Source organism: Neofelis nebulosa, chromosome 6, assembly GCF_028018385.1.
Source record: "Neofelis nebulosa isolate mNeoNeb1 chromosome 6, mNeoNeb1.pri, whole genome shotgun sequence".
NCBI lineage: Eukaryota > Metazoa > Chordata > Mammalia > Carnivora > Felidae > Neofelis > Neofelis nebulosa.
The window spans coordinates 110894139-110915385 of NC_080787.1; the positions used below are offsets into that span (position 1 = coordinate 110894139).

Sequence of the window (21247 nt, forward strand, 5' to 3'; positions counted from 1 at the left end):
TGCCTCCAGAGAGAGATCTAGCAAAATGTTGCTATGGCCAATGTCAGAGAAATTACTGCTTGTGCTCTCTTCTAGGATTTTATGGTTTCACACCTCACATTTAGATCCTTAATCCATTTTGAGTTTATTTTTGTATATGGTATAAGAAAGTGGTCCAGGTCCATTGTTTTGCATGTTGCTGTTTAGTCTTCTCAATAACATTTGTTGAAGAAACTTTCCCATTGCACATTCTTATGCTTTGTTGAAGATTAAATTGACCACATAATCATGAGTTTATTTCTGGGCTCTCTATACTGTGCCATCAATCTGTGTGTCTGTTTTGTGCAAGTACCATAGTGTTTTGATTAGTACAGCCTTGTTGTATAACTTCAAATTTGGCATTGTGATACCTACCTCCAATTTTACTTTTATTTTTCAAAACTGCTTTGGCTATTTAAGATCTTTTATAATTCCATACAAATTTGAGGATTGTTTGTTCTAGTTCTATGAAGAACGCTGCTGGAATTTTGTAAACAAATCTCCTTCTGTATACCCCAGGCATTTTTCAAACTGCTACTTCTATGCTGTATCTCAGCTGTGCTGTCTCTTTAAGGGTGGGGACTCTACTTTTATGGTTCTCTTAGAGCTGAACGCGTTGATTTTTAAATTTCCAGATATTAAGTCCCACTGATTGTTAGGCCCCTCTGGTTTTCGGAGCCAAATGTTATGGGATTCATTCTCCTGTGCCTGGGGTGCTGGGTGTGTGGATCTGCTCCTCTCCCCTCTCTGCACCTGCTAGTCCTTCCTTCCCACAGACAGTCCCATGAGTCCATTTGGTTCCTAACCACATCTGGTTCTTTCTATCCTCTTTGATGTGGCCTCTTCTTTACCTTCAGCTGTGGTGAGTCTATTCTGCCAGTCTTTGGGTCACTTTCTGAGTTATTTACACTGATGTGGGTGTTCTCTAGTTGTATCCTTGGGACAAAGTGAGCTTAGGATCCTCCTACTCTGCCATCTTCTGCAAAGGTCTCTCTGATTTTTAGGAAAAATGAATTGTGGTCCTATTTTTAAATCATTAGTAGGAAAACGTGGCTCAACCCCAACACAGACAGTAACTGACACATAAAGGTTACTTAATGAATTTATTAACTGAAAAATAAAATCAGTGACTTTTGCACAATACATAGTTGGTTTATAGCATTGCCACACAGCAAATTGAATTTTAGTTTTCTGGAAAGACATTTTGTAGTTATACACCGGGAAGTCATGAAGCCCTAAACAGACGCTTTAGGGATGCATGACTGAGGCTATTCTTTGGCTACTGTGGGTGATACCAACAGCTGCTTTGAAAGCATTCCAGCCAAAATTATTTCAGCTATGCCTTATGACATGGCACTCTGGAATTCCAGTAAAAGGTGATTTTAAGAACTAAAATAGATTCAATTAAGAGCAGCTTATTGAGGAAAATATTCATTTTGCTCAAAATGAAATGGCCAGAGGAGGTAGCCATAACATAGTTTATCTCAGATTTCAGGATTTGATGTCCGTTCTGCCATTTCCAAAGCATATGGTTCTATCATTGGTCAGAAATAAAAACTAGCAGCATCCCAAGTCTTATCAGTAGTAGCTTTTGTCAGATTATAACCTCCTCCGGCTAGCCAAGAGCCTACATGAGAAAAATGGTATTTGAGGAACATTGTCTGAGGGGCTTTTCAGTCTTTTATTCTCAGTTCTATCCTAGGATCAAGTTGTGGAATTTCTTACATTGAGTTATTCTTAAATACTATAATTTTCCTTTTTATCAAAGTTTACTTCAAGAGAACAGTTTTGGGAAAGTCACCTGTTTTGTTGTAATAATAATTTAGAATATCATTTGCTTCTTTATCCAATTGTCTTTTATAATGAAGTTCTGTGAAAATTCCTTCCACAATTCAAGGTTAGGAAAGTTTTTTCTCCTCCCTGGAAGCATTCCTCTTTTCTGATAATAAAAATCAAATAACCACACATCTTATAGGTCTAGTGTAAAGATGCATGAGGCAAGCACTGAAGTTTAAGTCATTATATTGGCCTTCAATTACATGTTTCTATTCTCATTTAGTCCTGATTTTCCACTCCTATTTAATTAGTAACTTTAATAAAGAATAAATATTTTTATCCTATGTCTTCTTTTCAGTCACGTCTAATTACTTTTTTAAACGAAGCAGTGTGTGTATATACTTTTAACATATACATAAATGAAATATAAAATAGCAATGAATTTAGAATGTAGAAGGATTTATGTGTATGTACAACTACACACGAGTGTGAATATATGGATATACACAGAGTTCGTAAATACAGACCTATTTCATTTAATTTATTTGATAACCGACTAGGAGTTTGGTATTTGACTAGAAGGGAAAGGCCAAAGATAAATTATATGGTAATTGACTTTAAGACTATTTGGGAGACTGAGAACAGATCTTTGCCCGTATATCATCTTTTAATGAGGCTCACCCAGACTATTCTGTTTAATACTGAAACATGCCCACCTTTTCCCATCTCCCGCACTGACACCCTACCATCCTTTTACTCTTTTCTGTATCACTTACCACTTTCTAACATTCAGTGGTTTTATTATGTTTATTGTTCATTGTCCATTTCCCTGATTCTAAGTTCCGTGAGGACAGGGATATTTGTACATTTTGTTCAATGACATATTTATCCCAATCACCTTAAGGAATGCCTGGCACATAGTAGCTACTTAATAAATATTTGAATAATTGTAATATAAATGCTATAGGTAGACATAGAAAAGAATGTCTAGTTCATTGTGAGGGCCTGAAAAAAACTTTCACAGAAGAAGTGACAACAGAGTTCTGTAGAAAGGTATTTCAGGCACAAGCCCAGAAAACTCAGGGATAAGAAGAGTAAATGCTTTGGTAATACTAAAGATAGAACTCATGTGTTGGTCTGTACGTGACCTCCTAGCATCTCAGGCAATCTTCGGTCCTTCTCCACTTCTCTGACTGTATGTTCTAAGCATCTTCTATTCATATATTGAGATTTAAACATATGCTGAGGTGCCAAAGGGCACAACATTCACATAGAAAATGGCATATAGAAAAAAGCAAAAGGAATGAATCTTTATTTTTTTTTTAATTTTTTATATGAAATTTATTGTCAAATTGGTTTCCAATTAGCAATAATCACGCCTCGGATAAACCTCATTGGCTACGATACTGCCACTGCGCAAAGCTTCAAATTGGTTTCCATACAACACCCAGTGCTCATCTCAAAAGGTGCCCTCCTCAATGCCCATCACCCACCCTCGGCTCCCTCCCACCCCTCATCAACCCTCAGTTCTCAGTTTTTAAGTTTTCACCATATATATACAAATATCTGCATTAATGCAGAGTCACTGGGATAGTACTGAACTATTTAGTCTTCATTTTTTTTTCAATATATGAAATTATTGTCAAAATGGTTTCCGTACAACACCCAGTGCTCATCCCAAAAGGTGCCCTCCTCAGTACCCATCACCCACCCTCCCCTCCCTCCCACCCCCCATCAACCCTCAGTTTGTTCTCAGTTTTTAAGAGTCTCTTATGCTTTGGCTCTCTCCCACTCTAACCTCTTTTTTTTTTTTTCCTTCCCCTCCCCCATGGGTTTCTGTTAAGTTTCTCAGGATCCACATAAGAGTGAAAACATACGGTATCTGTCTTTCTCTGTATGGCTTATTTCACTTAGCATCACACTCTCCAGTTCCATCCACGTTGCTACAAAGGGCCATATTTCATTCTTTCTCATTGCCACATAGTACTCCATTGTGTATATAAACCACAATTTCTTTACCCATTCATCAGTTGATGGACATTTAGGCTCTTTCCACAATTTGGCTATTGTTGAGAGTGCTGCTATAAACATTGGGGTACAAGTGCCCCTATGCATCAGTACTCCTGTATCCCTTGGGTAAATTCCTAGCAGTGCTATTGCTGGGTCACAGGGTAGGTCTATTTTTAATTTTTTGAGGAACCTCCACACTGTTTTCCAGAGTGGCTGCACCAATTTGCATTCCCACCAACAGTGCAAGAGGGTTCCCGTTTCTCCACATCCTCTCCAGCATCTATAGTCTCCTGATTTGTTCATTTTGGCATTTAGTCTTCATTTTTAAAGAAATTAATTGAAATTGAGGTATAATTTTCATATAACATATTAGTTTCAGGTATACAACATAAAGGATTTGATATTTGTATATATATATGGTGAAATGATAACCACAACAAGTCTAATTAATTAACATCTGTCACCTTACATAGTTACAAATTTTTTTATGGTAACTTTTTAAAAACATTTGTTTAACGTTTATCTATTTTTGAGAGGAAGAAGATAAGAGGGAGGAGCAGAGAGAGAGGAAGACACAGAATCTGAAGCAGGCTGCATGCTCTGAGCTGTCAGCACGGAGCCTGATGCAGGGCTTGAACCCACAAACTGTGAGATCATATAACCTGAGCTGAAAAGTCAGACGCTTAACTGAGTGAGCCACCAAGGTGCCCTTCTTATGGTAACTTTTAAGATCTACTCTCAGCAACATTCAAATATGCAATACAGTATTATAAACTAGTTACCATGCTGTACATTACATCCCCAACACATTTATAACTGGAAATTCTCAACTTTTGACCTCCTTCACCCATATTTCTCCCCCCATATCCCCTTTTCCACCCGTCTGCCTTTTGTAACCACCAATATGTTCTCTGTATCTATGAGCTGGGTTTTGTTTTTGTTTTTGCTATTTTATTTATATATATATATAAATAATAATATATATATATATATATATATATATATATATATATATATATATTTAAAGTTTATTTATTTTGAGACTGATTAAGTGCACACGTGAATGGAGGAGAGGTAGAGAGACAGGGAGAGAGAGAATCCCAAGCAGGCTCCATGTTGTTCGTGCAGAGCCCCACACGGGGCTCAGTCTCATGAACCATGAGGTCATGACCCAAGCTGAAATCAAGTCAGACACTTAACCATCTGAGCCACCTAGGTGCCCCTGTTTTTGCTATTTTAGATTCTATATGTAAGAGAGATCATATGTTATTTGTCTGTCCCTGTCTACCTATTTCACTTAGCATAATGCCCTAGAGGTCCATCCATTTTGTGACAAATTGCAAGATTTCATTCTTTTTTTATGGTTGAATAGTATTCTGTTGTATAGTGTGTGTGTGTGTGTGTGTGTGTGTGTGTGTGTGTGTGTGTGTTTATTCATTCACCCACTGAGGGAGAGTTAGGTTGTCTCCATGTCTTGGCTATTGTAAATAATGCTGCTATGAACATGGGGGTACGTATATCTTTTTGAGTTTGTGTTTTGATTTTCTTTGGATGAATACCCAGAGTGGAATTATTAGATTATTTGATAGTTCTATTTTTTTAATTTTTTGAGGAACCTCCGTACTGTTTCCATAGTGGCTGCACCAATTACATTTCCACCAACAGTGCATGAGGGTTCCCTTTTCTCCACATCCTTGCCAATATTTCCTATTTCTTGTCCTTTTGATAATAGCCATTTTGACTTGTGTAATATCTCTTTGTGATTATGATTTGCCTATCCCTGATGATTAGTGTGGTTGAGCATCTTTTCCTGTGTCTTGGCCATTTGTATGTCTTTGGAAAAATAAAAATGTCTATCCAGATTCTCTGCCCATTTTTTTTTTAAATTTTTTTTTCAACGTTTTTTATTTATTTTTGGGACAGAGAGAGACAGAGCATGAACGGGGGAGGGGCAGAGAGAGAGGGAGACACAGAATCGGAAACAGGCTCCAGGCTCTGAGCCATCAGCCCAGAGCCTGACGCGGGGCTCGAACTCACGGACCGCGAGATCGTGACCTGGCTGAAGTCGGACGCTTAACCGACTGCGCCACCCAGGCACCCCTCTCTGCCCATTTTTTAATCAGATTTTTTTTTTTGCTGTTGAGTTGTATGAATTTTTTGTATATTTTGGATATTAGCCCCTTATCAGCTATATAATTTGCAAATATTTTCTCCCATTCAGTAGGTTGCCTTTTTGTTTTGTTGATAGGTTCCCTTTGCTGCACAGAAGTTTTTTTTAGTTTGATATATAGTCCACTTATTTTCCTTTTGTTACTTCTTGTTTAAAAAGATTGTGATAAAATCTGTATAACATGAAATTTATCATTTTAATGAGTTTAAGTATACAGTTTGTGGAATATATTAAGTATATTCACAATGTTATGCAACCATCACTACTATCTTTGGAATTTTTTATCATCTCAAATTTTATACCCATTAGACAATAACTCTCTTTTACTTCCTTCTCTTCATTTCTGACAAATTCTGATCTTTTTTTCTGTCGTTGTGAATTTATCTATTCTAGCTTCCTCACATAAGTGGAATCATAACATTATTTCTTCTTTTGTCTGGCTTATTTCACCAAGCATTTTTTTCAGGGTTCATCTGTGTTGTAGCACATGTCAGATTTTCACTCCTTTTTAAGGCTGAATAATATTCCATTATATGTATGTAGCACATTCTGTTATTGTAAGATAATAAAAAAATATATATATTGGTCTCTGCCCCAGATTCCTGGGTGCAAAGCTCCTAAACTCTTGTAATTTCCTAAATTATAAGAACACTATGAGCAATCTTGTTTTAATATTTGGTCTTTGACCTTATCTGTGACACAGGGCTCCTAAAACTCTTTTAAGTTCCTCAGTGATAAGAGCACCACCTCTTGGTCTACTAAGGTACCTTTAGGTGGGCTCCTGGATAGAGGACTGGTCACCAGAAAGACCAAGCCATGATTAGAGGCTTGGAATTTTCAGCCTTACCCTCCATCCTCCAGAGAGATGAGAGGGGCTTGAAATGACATTAATAATTGATTATGCCTATGTGAGAAAGCCTTCTTAAGATCCCAAAAGTATAGGGTTTAGACAGCTGCGTATATCTTTTTCAATTAGTGTTTTGTGTTCTTTGGATAAATGCCCAGTAGTAAAATTATTGGATCATAGGGTAATTATCTTTTTAATTTTTTGAGGAACCTCCATACTGTTTTCCATAGTGGCTGTACCAGTTTGCATTCCCACCAGTAGTGCAGGAGGGTTCCATTTTCTTGGAAAATCACATCCTTGCCAACACTTGTTTCTTGTGTTTGTTATTTTAGCCATTCTGACAGGGGTGAGGCGATATTTCATTGGGGTTTTGATTTATACTTCCCTGATGATGAGTGATCTTGAGCATCTTTTCATGTGTCTGTTGGCCATCTGAGTGTCTTCTTTGGAGAAATGTCTGTTCATGTCTTTTGCTCTTTTTAAAAATGGGATTGTGTGTGTGTGTGTGTGTGTGTTGAGCTGTATAAGTTCTTTATATATTTTGGATGCTAACCCTTTAGTGGATATGTCACTTTCAAATATCTTTTTTTCCATTCAGTAGTTTGCCTTTAGTTTTGTTACTTGTTTCCTTTGCTGTGCAGAAGCTTTTTATTTTGATGTAGTCACAGTAGTTTATTTTGCTTTTGTTTCTTTTACCTCAGGAGACCTATCTAGAAAAATGTCACAACTGATGTCAGAAATTACTGCTTGTACTCTCTTGTACTCTTGCATTTATTTCTCTGCTATTATGTGCCATTGATCTATGTGTCTGTTTTTGTGCCAGTACTGTACTGTTTTGACTACTACTGTTTTGTAGTGTGACTTGAAATCCAGATTTGTGATATCTCCAACTTTGTTTTTCTTTTTCAAGATTGCTTTGGCTATTCAGAGTCTTTTGTGATTCCATACAAATTTTGTAGGATTATTCTAGTTCTGTGAAGAATGCTGTTGGTATTTCAATAGGAATTGTATTAAATCTGTAGCTGGCTTTGGGTAATATGGACATTTTAACAATCTTTGTTCTTCCAATCCATGGGCATGGAATATCTTTCCATTTGTTTGTGGCCCTCCCTCCCACCTTTTAAAAATAAAAGTCAGCTTAATGGGTATGAATGGTATCCCATTATGGTTTTAACTTAACTTTTCTAATGACTAATGATGTTGAACATCTTCTCATGTGTTTATTGGCCATTTGTATGTTTTCTTTGGAGAAACATTTAAGTCCTTTGTCCATTGTTGAATTGGGCTTTTTGTTGCTGCTGTTGTGTTGCTGTTCAGTCTTAGTAGTTATTTATATATTCTGGCTATTAATCCTTTTCAGATATATGCTTTGTGAGCTTTTTTTCCCCTTTTTGAGGGATTGACTTTTCACTTTGTTCATAATTTCTTTTGATGCACAAAGGCTTTTAATATTGATGAAGTCCTATGTGTGCTTTTGTTAGCTATGATTTTGGTGTTATAGCCAAGAAATCATTGCCAAATATAATTTCATAAAGGTTTACCCTGTTTTCTTATAAGAGTTTTATAGTTTTAGCCTTTATGTTTCAGACTTTGATCCACTTTGTGTTAGTTTTTGTATATGGTGTAAGGTAAGGGTTCATCTTTTTTTTTTTTTTTTCTTGTGGATATCTGGGTTTTTCAGTGCTATTTGTTGAAAAAAACCTGTCCTTTCCCCATTGAATGGTCTTGGCACTCTTGTCACAAATCATTGGACTATATGTGTGAGAGTTTATTTCTGGGCTATTTTATTTCAAAATTTTGAATACTAATAAAATTAAAATTATATTGTTAAAATTAAATATAACTACATTCAGAAAATTAGAGAGATATCGTAATTCCAAGGAAGGTTCATATGTAGTAACCTTCCAAACCAAAATTAAATGGTATAGTCCATTGTCACAGTGGTATCATGTAACAGAGAAAATTAGAAAGTTTGTGATAACATAAAGGAAGTTATGCATATCATTATTATTTTTTTTTAAACATTTATTTATTTTTGAGACAGAGAGAGACAGAGCATGAGCAGGGGAGGGTCAGAGAGAGAGGGAGACACAGAATCTGAAACAGGCTCCAGGCTCTGAGCGGTCAGCACAGAGCACGACGCGGGGCTCGAACTCACAGACCGTGAGATCCTGACCTGAGCTGAAGTCAGCCGCTTAACCAACTGAGCCACCCAGGTGCCCCGCATATCATTATTTTAAAAGAATATGTCTATTCCGAAATATGTTGTTGTTCTCCATTTCATATATGAAAATAATACTTAAGAGACTTCTATAGATAATTTTTAGCTGGATCCAAAGCAATATACTGCTCTCAATATTTTTATATGCTTTTATCTGAATACTTAACTCAGAGCTTGTTTGTGATATATTTCCAAATATCTTATTTGTATTGTTTTTCTTACAAAATTTTGCATTTCGTTCCTGTGAACATGAATAAAGCATTCCAAGCATGTTATATTATAAACTTCTCCTTCTCTACCCCCTAATCCACATTAATACTCTCTACAACATGAAGAAAGACACAGCAAAATAAACCAATCATGGTTCAGCTGTTTAAGAAGCACTTCTCACAGCATGCCATATGTGTGCTCATGCTCTCTCTCTCGCTCTCTCATTTTCATTCATGTGCTCTCTGATTCTTTGTGATTCTCCCTGTAGGACCTACCTCTTTACTCCAGATTTAAAATCAGTGTTGGGGAAAAGCTAACAGCTAGAAGCATACTGTTTGATGATGAAAAGCCTTAAGTAAATATGTGAAGATATTATGTTAGGAACAGAAACAAGAGTTTTAATCATACCTACATACATGATTGGTTATGAAGGAAGTGACCAAATGAGATAAAAATTAAATATCTCAACCTGTATGTAAAAATCAGCTTGACCAAAGTAAAAGTGATATTGTGATTTATAATAAGAAATATTTGACCTTTGTCCCATTTCTGGCACAGAGCTTCTACAACTATTGGAATTTCCTAAGTGAGAAGAGGGTTGAAGGTGTCTTTTGTTACGTTAATCAGGTGATGTTTAGACCCCACCTAAGGATGGGTGCTCTGCCAGGGAGGCCAACCCTGTGATTAGAGGGTTGGAACCCCTAGGCCTCCAGGGAGGGAAAAGGAATTGAAGATTGAGGTCAATCACTAATGGCCAATGAAGCCTCCATAAAAACACAAAAGGACAGGGTTCAGAGAGCTTTCCCGTTGGGGAACCAGAACACTTCCATTTGCCATTGTGCCAGGCCCCAAACTCCAGGATCCCAAGAGGATCTTGTCCTATGTATCTTTTCATCTGGATGTTCATCTATAACCTTTAATATCCTTTGTAATAAACCAGCAATCTATTGTGTAAATAGGTTTCTTGAGTTCTGTGAGTGGCTCTAGCAAATTAATTGAACACAAAGAGAGGGTTGCAGGCACCTTTGATTTATAGCCAGTTGGTCAGAGGCACAGATAACAACCTAGACTTGGGACCAGGGTATAAAGTGGAGAGCAGTCTTGTAGACTGAGCAGTTAACCTGTGGGATCTAATGCCATCTCCAGGTAGTTTCAGAATTGTAGGACACACAGCTGGTTTGGAAAATTGCTAAAATATGTGGGACAACCCCATCCCTATCCCTGACACATATTGGAAATTGGCGATCAGAACTGTTAGTAAGGCAATTGGTGGTATATGTCCACTGTGGTTTTACTTCTAAACTCCTGGCATAAAAATAGTGTTAACATAATAAATAGCATTTTTATCATTGTTCTCACATCTCTGCAAACACTCTTCCTCCTTTGACCTCCCTCCTGTTGTACTTACCTAACAAAATCCTAATCCTGGTGAAGTATAATTTACCCATTCATATAAACCTGTATCCAAGTAGCTGAAGATGGCCAAAGAGCAAAATCATGCTGATGGGTTTCAATATAAATATATATAGCCTCTGATCTCAGTCACTTCTTGATAATCCTTTTATTCTTTAGTATATTTGCTCTTCTACTTTCGAACACAACTATTTACTCACCTATCATAATTTATATCTTTCCCAAACTATCTCATATTATCTTTGCAGGAAGGTAGGGTAGAAGGTATTTTATTACCCAGACCTGAAGACTGAGTCACAGAGGTTCTTTAAGATACTTGTCAGTGGCAGAGCCAGCACCAGGGAGCCTCAGAGGAGGTGAGCTTCCTTCACTGGAGTATCCAAGTTCAGTCAGGGTTGTTATAGGGGAGATTTAAGCATTCTGTCAGAGATTAGAACAGATGGCTTTTAAGGACTCTTCCAACTCCAAGATTCTAGGATTCCATGTTGCTTTTTCTATCAAAATAAATGTTTTGCTAAAACTGTTTTTCTTCAGTTATAGGGTTAACCCCATCTGTGGGGTGGGGGGAGAGCAAGAGAGAGGTAGAAAGGCTTTAATCTCATCCTAGGGTTCCTGTCACTCTGGAGACCAGACCTCAGAAAGGGAGGGCAAATCCAAACCCTATGTAGGACCTCTTTGGCAGAGTATCATGGTGGCATAATAATGGCTCTAGGTATACGATCAGCAAGGACAACATTGTCACTGCAGGAATGACAGGCAGTTCAACGGAGGTTTCCTGGACCTACCTTCCTTTGAGATGCAGTCCTATTTTTAATTTTTATTGTTTTCTAAGGAAAGTATTTAATGTTTTTATTGGTGTATAGTTGATACACAATGTTACATTGTTTCAGGTATGCAACATAGTGATTTGACAAGTCTGAACATTATGCTATGCTTACCACAAGTGTAGCTATCATCTGTCACCATACAATAAACATACTATATTCTGGCATTACAATACCAGACTATATTCCCTACGCTGTACCTTTCATCTCCAAGACTTAATCATTCTACAACTAGAAAACTATCTCCTATTTCCCTTCCCTTTGTCATTTTGCCCATCCTCCCACCCATCTCCCTCTGGCAGCTATCAGTTCTCTGTATTTATGGGTCTGTTTCTGCTTTTGGTTTGCTTATTTATTTGTTAGATTCCACATAGAAGCAAAATCATATGGTATTTGTCTGACTTCTTTCATTTAGCATGATACCTTCCTAGGTCCATCCATGTTGTCACAAATGGTAAGACCTCATTCTTTTTTATGGCTGAGTAGTATTCCATTGTGTGTATATATGTGTATATGTATCATATCTTCCTTATCTCTCCATCTACTCATGGACATTTAGGTTGCTTTCATATCTTGGCCATTGTAAAAAATGCTGCATTAAACATAGGAGTGCATAGATCTTTTTTAATTAGGGTTTTTGTTTTCTTTGGGTAAATACCCCATAGTAAAATTATGGGATCATATGGTAGTTTTGTTCTTTATTTTTTTGAGGATCCTCCATGCTGTTTCAGTAGTGGCTGCAGCAATTCACATCTCCACCAACAGTGCACAAGGGTTTCCTTTTTTTCCATACACTCACCAACACTTATTTCTTGTCTTTTTGACTTGTGTGAGGTAATATCTCCTGGTGGTTTTGATTTGCATTTCCCTGGTGATTAGTGATACTGAACATCTTTTTATGTGTCCATTGTTCATCTGTATGCCTTCTTTGGAAAAATGTCTATTCAGGTTCTCTGCCCATTTTTAATCAGATTATTTGTGGGGTTTTTTGGAGTTGTACAAGTTATTTTGGATGTTAGCCTCTTATTGGATATGTCATTTTCAAGTATCTTCTCCCATTCAGTAGGTTGCCTTTTTGTTTTCTCGATTGTTTCCTTTGCTGTGCGAAGGCTTTTTTAATCCCAATAGTTTATTTTTGCTTTTGCTTCCCTTTCCTGAGGAGACGGATCTAGAAAAATGTTGCTAAGTCTGATGTCAGTTATTGCCTATGTTTTCTTCTAGGAGTTTTATGGCCTCAGGTCTTATTACATTTAGGTCTTAAATCCATTTTGAGTTTATTTTCTTATATGGTGTAAGAAAGTGGTCCAGATTCATTCTTCTGTATGTATGTAGCTGTCCAGTATTCCCAACACCATTTATTGAAGGAGGTATCATTTTCTCATTGTATATTCCTGCCTGTCTTTTCATTGATTAATTGACCATAAAGCATGGACTTATTTCTGGACTCTCTAGTCTGTTCCATTGATCTCTTTGTTTTTGTGCTAGTACCATAGTGTTTTGATTACTACAGCTTTGTAGTATATCTTGAAATCTGGGATTATGATACGTCCACCTTTCTTGTTCTTTTTCAAGATTACTTTGGCTATTTGGGTCTTTTGTGATTTCATACAAATTTTAGTATTGTATGTTCCAGATCTGTGAAAAATGCTATTGCTATCTTGCATTGAATCTGTAATTGTTTTTGTGTACATTTTAACAATATTCTTTTTTAAAAATATTTTTTAATGTTTATTTTTGAAAGAGAGAGAGAGGGAGGGAGAGGGAAGGAGGGAGGGGGCAGAGAGAGAGGGAGACATAGAATCTGAAGCAGGCTCAAGGTTCTGAGCTGGCAGCAGAAAGCCCCATTTGGGGCTCGAACTCACAAACTGTGAGATCATGACCTGAGCCGAAGTCAGATGCTTAACTGACTGAGCCGCCCAGGCACTCCTAAACAATATTCTTCTAATTCAAGAGCATGGAATATCTTTCCATTTGTTTGTGTCATTTTCAATTTCATTCATCAATGTTTTAGTTTTCAGAGTTCTTTCTAACTAACCTCCTTAAGATTATTCCTAGGTGTTCTTTTTAAGATTTTATTTCTAAGTAATCTCTACATTGAATGTGGGGTTCAAGCCCACAATCCCAAGATCAAGAGTCACATACTCTATCAACTGAGCCAGCCAGGCACCCCTATTTTATTCTTTTTGGTGCTATTGTAAATGGGATTGTTTTCTTAATTTCTGTTTCTGCTACTTATTAGTGCGGAGAAACACAACTGACTTCTTTGTATTGATTTTGTATCCTACAAGTTTGCTGAATTCAATTATTCTAAGTTTTTTGTTGGTGTCTTTAGGGTTTTCTATGTATAGTATGTCATCTGCAAATAGTGAGTTTTATTTCTTCCTTATCAAACTGTATGCCTTTTATTTCTTGTTTGATTGCTGTGGCTATGACTTCCAATACTATATTCAATAAAAGTGGTGAGAGTGGACATCCTTGTCTTATTCCTAACCTTAGGGAAAAATCTATTTTTCATCATTAAGTATGATGTTAACTGTGGGTTTTTCATAAATGGCCTTTATTATGTTGAGGTATGTTCCCTCTAAACCTACTTTGTTGGGAGATTTTGTCATGAATGGATGTTGTACTTTGTCAAATGGTTTTTCTGTACCTATTGTTGACATGATTTTTACCCTTTGCTTTGTTAATGTGATATATCATGTTGATTGATTTGCTAGGTTGAACTACCCTTGCATTCTTGGAATAAATCCCATTTAATCATGCTGTATGATTTTTTTTTTTTAAGTTTTTTTTTTTATTTATTTATTTTTTAATATATGAAATTTACTGTCAAATTGGTTTCCATACAACACCCAGTGCTCATCCCAAAAGGTGCCCTCCTCAATACCCATCCCCCACCCTGCCCTCCCTCCCACCCCCCATCAACCCTCAGTTTGTTCTCAGTTTTTAACAGTCTCTTATGCTTTGGCTCTCTCCCACTCTAACCTCTTTTTTTTTTTTTTTCCCTTCCCCTCCCCCATGGGTTTCTGTTACGTTTCTCAGGATCCACATAAGAGTGAAACCATATGGTATCTGTCTTTCTCTGTATGGCTTATTTCACTTAGCATCACACTCTCCAGTTCCATCCACATTGCTACAAAAGGCCATATTTCATTCTTTCTCATTGCCACGTAGTATTCCATTGTGTATATAAACCACAATTTCTTTATCCATTCATCAGTTGATGGACATTTAGGCTCTTTCCATAATTTGGCGATTGTTGAGAGAGCTGCTATAAACATTGGGGTACAAGTGCCCCTATGCATCAGTACTCCTGTATCCCTTGGATAAATTCCTAGCAGTGCTATTGCTGGGTCATAGGGTAGGTCTATTTTTAATTTTCTGAGGAACCTCCACACTGCTTTCCAGAGCGGCTGCACCAGTTTGCATTCCCACCAACAGTGCAAGAGGGTTCCCGTCTCTCCACATCCTCTCCAGCATCTATAGTCTCCTGATTTCTTCATTTTGGCCACTCTGACTGGCGTGAGGTGGTATCTGAGTGTGGTTTTGATTTGTATTTCCCTGATGAGGAGCGACGTTGAACATCTTTTCATGTGCCTGTTGGCCATCCGGATGTCTTCTTTAGAGAAGTGTCTATTCATGTTTTCTGCCCATTTCTTCACTGGGTTATTTGTTTTTCGGGTGTGGAGTTTGATGAGCTCTTTATAGATTTTGGATACTAGCCCTTTGTCCGATGTGTCATTTGCAAATATCTTTTCCCATTCCGTTGGTTGCCTTTTAGTTTTGTTGGTTGTTTCCTTTGCTGTGCAGAAGCTTTTTATCTTCATAAGGTCCCAGTAATTCACTTTTGCTTTTAATTCCCTTGCCTTTGGGGATGTGCCGAGTAAGAGATTGCTACGGCTGAGGTCAGAGAGGTCTTTTCCTGCTTTCTCCTCTAAGGTTTTGATGGTTCCCTGTCTCACATTCAGGTCCTTTATCCATTTTGAGTTTATTTTTGTGAATGGTGTGAGAAAGTGGTCTAGTTTCAACCTTCTGCTTGTTGCTGTCCAGTTCTCCCAGCACCATTTGTTAAAGAGACTGTCTTTTTTCCATTGGATGTTCTTTCCTGCTTTGTCAAAAATGAGTTGGCCATACGTTTGTGGGTCTAGTTCTGGGGTTTCTATTCGATTCCATTGGTCTATGTGTCTGTTTTTATGCCAATACCATGCTGTCTTGATGATGACAGCTTTGTAGTAGAGGCTAAAGTCTGGGATTGTGATGCCTCCTGCTTTGGTCTTCTTCTTCAAAATTACTTTGGCTATTCGGGGCCTTTTGTGGTTCCATATGAATTTTAGGATTGCTTGTTCTAGTTTCGAGAAGAATGCTGGTGCCATTTTGATTGGGATTGCATTGAATGTGTAGATAGCTTTGGGTAGTATTGACATTTTGACAATGTTTATTCTTCCAATCCATGAGCAGGGAATGTCTTTCCATTTCTTTATATCTTCTTCAATTACCTGCATAAGCTTTCTATAGTTTTCAGCATACAGATCTTTTACATCTTTGGTTAGATTTATTCCTAGGTATTTTATGCTTCTTGGTGCAATTGTGAATGGGATCAGTTTCTTTATTTGTCTTTCTGTTGCTTCATTGTTAGTGTATAAGAATGCAACTGATTTCTGTACATTGATTTTGTATCCGGCAACTTTGCTGAATTCATGTATCAGTTCTAGCAGACTTTTGGTGGAGTCTATCGGATTTTCCATGTATAATATCATGTCATCTGCAAAAAGCGAAAGCTTGACTTCATCTTTGCCAATTTGGATGCCTTTGATTTCCTTTTGTTGTCTGATTGCTGATGCTAGAACTTCCAGCACTATATTAAACAGCAGCGGTGAGAGTGGGCATCCCTGTCGTGTTCCTGATCTCAGGGAAAAAGCTCTCAGTTTTTCCCCATTGAGGATGATGTTAGCTGTGGGCTTTTCATAAATGGCTTTTATGATCTTTAAGTATGTTCCTTCTATCCCGACTTTCTCAAGGGTTTTTATTAAGAAAGGGTGCTGGATTTTGTCAAAGGCCTTTTCTGCATCGATTGACAGGATCATATGGTTCTTCTCTTTTTTTTTGTTAATGTGATGTATCACGTTGATCGATTTGCGAATGTTGAACCAGCCCTGCATCCCAGGAATGAATCCCACTTGATCATGGTGAATAATTCTTTTTATATGCTGTTGAATTCGATTTGCTAGTATCTTATTGAGAATTTTTGCATCCATATTCATCAGGGATATTGGCCTGTAGTTCTCTTTTTTTACTGGGTCTCTGTCTGGTTTAGGAATCAAAGTAATACTGGCTTCATAGAATGAGTCTGAAAGTTTTCCTTCCCTTTCTATTTTTTGGAATAGCTTGAGAAGGATAGGTATCATCTCTGCTTTAAACGTCTGGTAGAACTCCCCTGGGAAGCCATCTGGTCCTGGACTCTTATTTGTTGGGAGATTTTTGATAACCGATTCAATTTCTTCGCTGGTTATGGGTCTGTTCAAGCTTTCTATTTCCTCCTGATTGAGTTTTGGAAGAGTGTGGGTGTTTAGGAATTTGTCCATTTCTTCAAGGTTGTCCAATTTGTTGGCATATAATTTTTCATAGTATTCCCTGATAATTGTTTGTATCTCTGAGGGATTGGTTGTAATAATTCCATTTTCATTCATGATTTTATCTATTTGGGTCATCTCCCTTTTCTTTTTGAGAAGCCTGGCTAGAGGTTTGTCAATTTTGTTTATTTTTTCAAAAAACCAACTCTTGGTTTCGTTGATCTGCTCTACAGTTTTTTTAGATTCTATATTGTTTATTTCTGCTCTGATCTTTATGATTTCTCTTCTTCTGCTGGGTTTAGGCTGCCTTTGCTGTTCTGCTTCTATTTCCTTTAGGTGTGCTGTTAGATTTTGTATTTGGGATTTTTCTTGTTTCTTGAGATAGGCCTGGATTGCAATGTATTTCCCTCTCAGGACTGCCTTCGCTGCGTCCCAAAGCGTTTGGATTGTTGTATTTTCATTTTCGTTTGTTTCCATATATTTTTTAATTTCTTCTCTAATTGCCTGGTTGACCCACTCATTCGTTAGTAGGGTGTTCTTTAACCTCCATGCTTTTGGAGGTTTTCCAGACTTTTTCCTGTGGTTGATTTCAAGCTTCATAGCATTGTGGTCTGAAAGTATGCATGGTATAATTTCAATTCTTGTAAACTTATGAAGGGCTGTTTTGTGACCCAGTATATGATCTATCTTGGAGAATGTTCCATGTGCACTCGAGAAGAAAGTATATTCTGTTGCTTTGGGATGCAGAGTTCTAAATATATCTGTCAAGTCCATCTGATCCAATGTATCATTCAGGGCCCTTGTTTCTTTATTGACTGTGTGTCTAGATGATCTATCCATTTCTGTAAGTGGTGTGTTAAAGTCCCCTGCAATGACCACATTCTTATCAATAAGGTTGCTTATGCTTATGAGTAACTGTTTTATATATCTGGGGGCTCCGGTATTTGGCGCATAGACATTTATAATTGTTAGCTCTTCCTGATGGATAGACCCTGTAATTATTATATAATGCCCTTCTTCATCTCTTGTTACAGCCTTTAATTTAAAGTCTAGTTTGTCTGATATAAGTATGGCTACTCCAGCTTTCTTTTGGCTTCCAGTAGCATGATAAATAGTTCTCCATCCCCTCACTCTCAATCTAAAGGTGTCCTCAGATCTAAAATGAGTCTCTTGTAGACAGCAAATAGATGGGTCTTGTTTTTTTATCCATTCTGATACCCTATGTCTTTTGGTTGGCGCATTTAATCCATTTACATTCAGTGTTATTATAGAAAGATACGGGTTTAGAGTCATTGTGATGTCTGTATGTTTTATGCTTGTAGTGATGTCTCTGGTACTTTGTCTCACAGGATCCCCCTTAGGATCTCTTGTAGGGCTGGTTTCATGGTGACAAATTCCTTCAGTTTTTGTTTGTTTGGGAAGACCTTTATCTCTCCTTCTATTCTAAATGACAGACTTGCTGGATAAAGGATTCTCGGCTGCATATTTTTTCTGTTTAGCACACTGAAGATATCGTGCCAAGCCTTTCTGGCCTGCCAAGTTTCAAAGGAGAGATCAGTCACGAGTCTTATAGGTCTCCCTTTATATGTGAGGGCACGTTTATCCCTTGCTGCTTTCAGAATTTTCTCTTTATCCTTGTATTTTGCCAGTTTCACTATGATATGTCGTGCAGAAGATCGATTCAAGTTACGTCTGAAGGGAGTTCTCTGTGCCTCTTGGATTTCAATGCCTTTTTCCTTCCCCAGTTCAGGGAAGTTCTCAGCTATAATTTCTTCAAGTACCCCTTCAGCACCTTTCCCTCTCTCTTCCTCCTCTGGGATACCAATTATGCGTATATTATTTCTTTTTAGTGTATCACTTAGTTCTCTAATTTTCCCCTCATACTCCTGGATTTTTTTATCTCTCTTTCTTTCAGCTTCCTCTTTCTCCATAACTTTATCTTCTAGTTCACCTATTCTCTCCTCTGCCTCTTCAATCCGAGCCGTCGTGGTTTCCATTTTGTTTTGCATTTCGTTTAAAGCGTTTTTCAGCTCCTCGTGACTGTTCCTTAGTCCCTTGATCTCTGTAGCAAGAGATTCTCTGCTGTCCTGTATACTGTTTTCAAGCCCAGCGATTAATTTTATGACTATTATTCTAAATTCACTTTCTGTTATATTATTTAAATCCTTTTTGATCAGTTCATTAGCTGTTGTTATTTCCTGGAGATTCTTCTGAGGGGAATTCTTCCGTTTGGTCATTTTGGACAGTCCCTGGAGTGGTGAGGACCCGCAGGGCACTTCCCCAGTGCTGTGGTGTATAACTGGAGTTGGTGGGCGGGGCCGCAGTCTGACCTGATGTCTGCCCCCAGCCCACCGCTGGGGCCACAGTCAGACTGGTGTGTGCCTTCTCTTCCCCTCTCCTAGGGGCGGGATTCACTGTGGGGTGGTGTGGCCCGTCTGGTCTACTTGCACACTGCCAGGCTTGTGGTGCTGGGGAGCTGGCGTATTAGCTGGGGTGGGTAGGCAAGGTGCACGGGGGCGGGAGGGGCAGGCTTAGCTCGCTTCTCCTTAGGTGATCCACTTCAGGAGGGGCCCTGTGGCAGCGGGAGGGAGTCAGATCCGCTGCCGGAGGTTTGGCTCCGCAGAAGCACAGAGTTGGGTGTTTGCACGGAGCGAGCAAGTTCCCTGGCAGGAACTGGTTCTCTTTGGGATTTTGGCTGGGGGATGGGCGGGGGAGATGGCGCTGGTGAGCGCCTTTGTTCCCCGCCAAGCTGAGCTCTGCCGTCCGGGGGCTCAGCAGCTCTCCCTCCCTTTGTCCTCCAGCCTTCCCGCTTTCTGAGCAGAGCTGTTAACTTCTGACCTCCCAGACGCTAAGTCGCGCTTGCTGTCGGAACACAGTCCGTCCGGCCCCTCCGCTTTTGCCAGCCCAACTCGGGGGCTCTGCTTGGCCGGCGAGCCGCCCCTCCGCCCCGGCTCCCTCCCGCCAGTCCGTGGAGCGCGCACCGCCTCGCCGCCCTTCCTACCCTCTTCCGTGGGCCTCTCGTCTGCCTGTATGATTTTTTTTAATGTCTTGTTGAGTTTGGTTTGTTCATATTTTGTTGTGGATTTCTGCACCTGTGTTCATCAGAGATATTGGCCTGTAGTTTTATTTTGGAGTGTCTTTATATAGTTTTGGTATCAGGGTAATGCTAGCCATATAGAATGTATTTGGAATCTTTGCTTCCTTTTTTTTTTTTTTTTTTCCAGAATAGGTATTAACTCTTCTTTAAATGTTATTAGAATTCACCTGTGAAGCTAATCCTGGATTTTTATTTGTTGAGAATTTTTGATTACTGGTCAATTTTGTTACTGGTAGTTGGTCTGTTTCAATTTTCTATTCCTGGTTCAGTTTTGAAATGTTATATGTTTCTAGAATTAATCCATTTCTTCTAGGTTATCTAATTTGGCAACGAATTTTTCACATTATTTTCTCACAATCCTTTGTATTTCTGTAGTGTCAGTTCTTTCTCCTTTTTTCTTTCTTACTGGATTTACTTAGGTCTTTTTTTTTCTTGATGAATGTGACTAAAGGGTTATCAATGTTGGTTTCATTGGTCTCTTCTTTGTATTTCATTTATTTCTCCTGTGATTTTTATTATTTCCTTCCTTCTCTTAACCTTTGCTTTTCTTCTTTTTCTAGTTCCTTTAGGTGTGAGATTAAGACTATTATTTGTTTCTTCAGTTAAGCCTGTATTGCTCTAAATTTCCCTCTTGGAACTGCTTTTGATGCATCCCAAAGATTTTGGACCATTGAATTTTCATGTTCGTTTGTCTCCATGTATTTTTTTATTTCCTCTTTCGTTTCTTTGTTGAGCCATTGGCTGTTTAGCAGCATGTTATTTAGCATCCATGTGTTTGTGTTTTTTTCTAGTTTTTTTTTTTTTTTTTTTTTTTTGGTCTTGTGTTTAACTTCTAGTTCCATACTGTTGTGGTCAGAAAAGATGCATGATAAGATTCTAATCTTTTTAAACTAATTGAGATTTGTTTTGTGGCCTAACATGTGATCTGTCCTGGAGAATGTTCCATGTGCCCTTGAAAAGAATGTGTCTTCTGATGTTTTGGAATGGAATGTACTGTATATGTCTGTTGAGTCTATCTGATCTAATGTGTAATTTAAAGACACTGTTTCGGGGCGCCTGGGTGGCGCAGTCGGTTAAGCGTCCGACTTCAG

The 21247-nt window shown here is 38.2% G+C and overlaps 1 pseudogene; it reads right to left on the reverse strand.

Moving 5' to 3' along the window:
- Positions 1-3042: 3042 nt before the first annotated feature.
- On the reverse strand, positions 3043-3218 carry LOC131515649 (U4 spliceosomal RNA; annotated as a pseudogene).
- Between the last annotated feature and the right edge of the window lie 18029 nt (positions 3219-21247).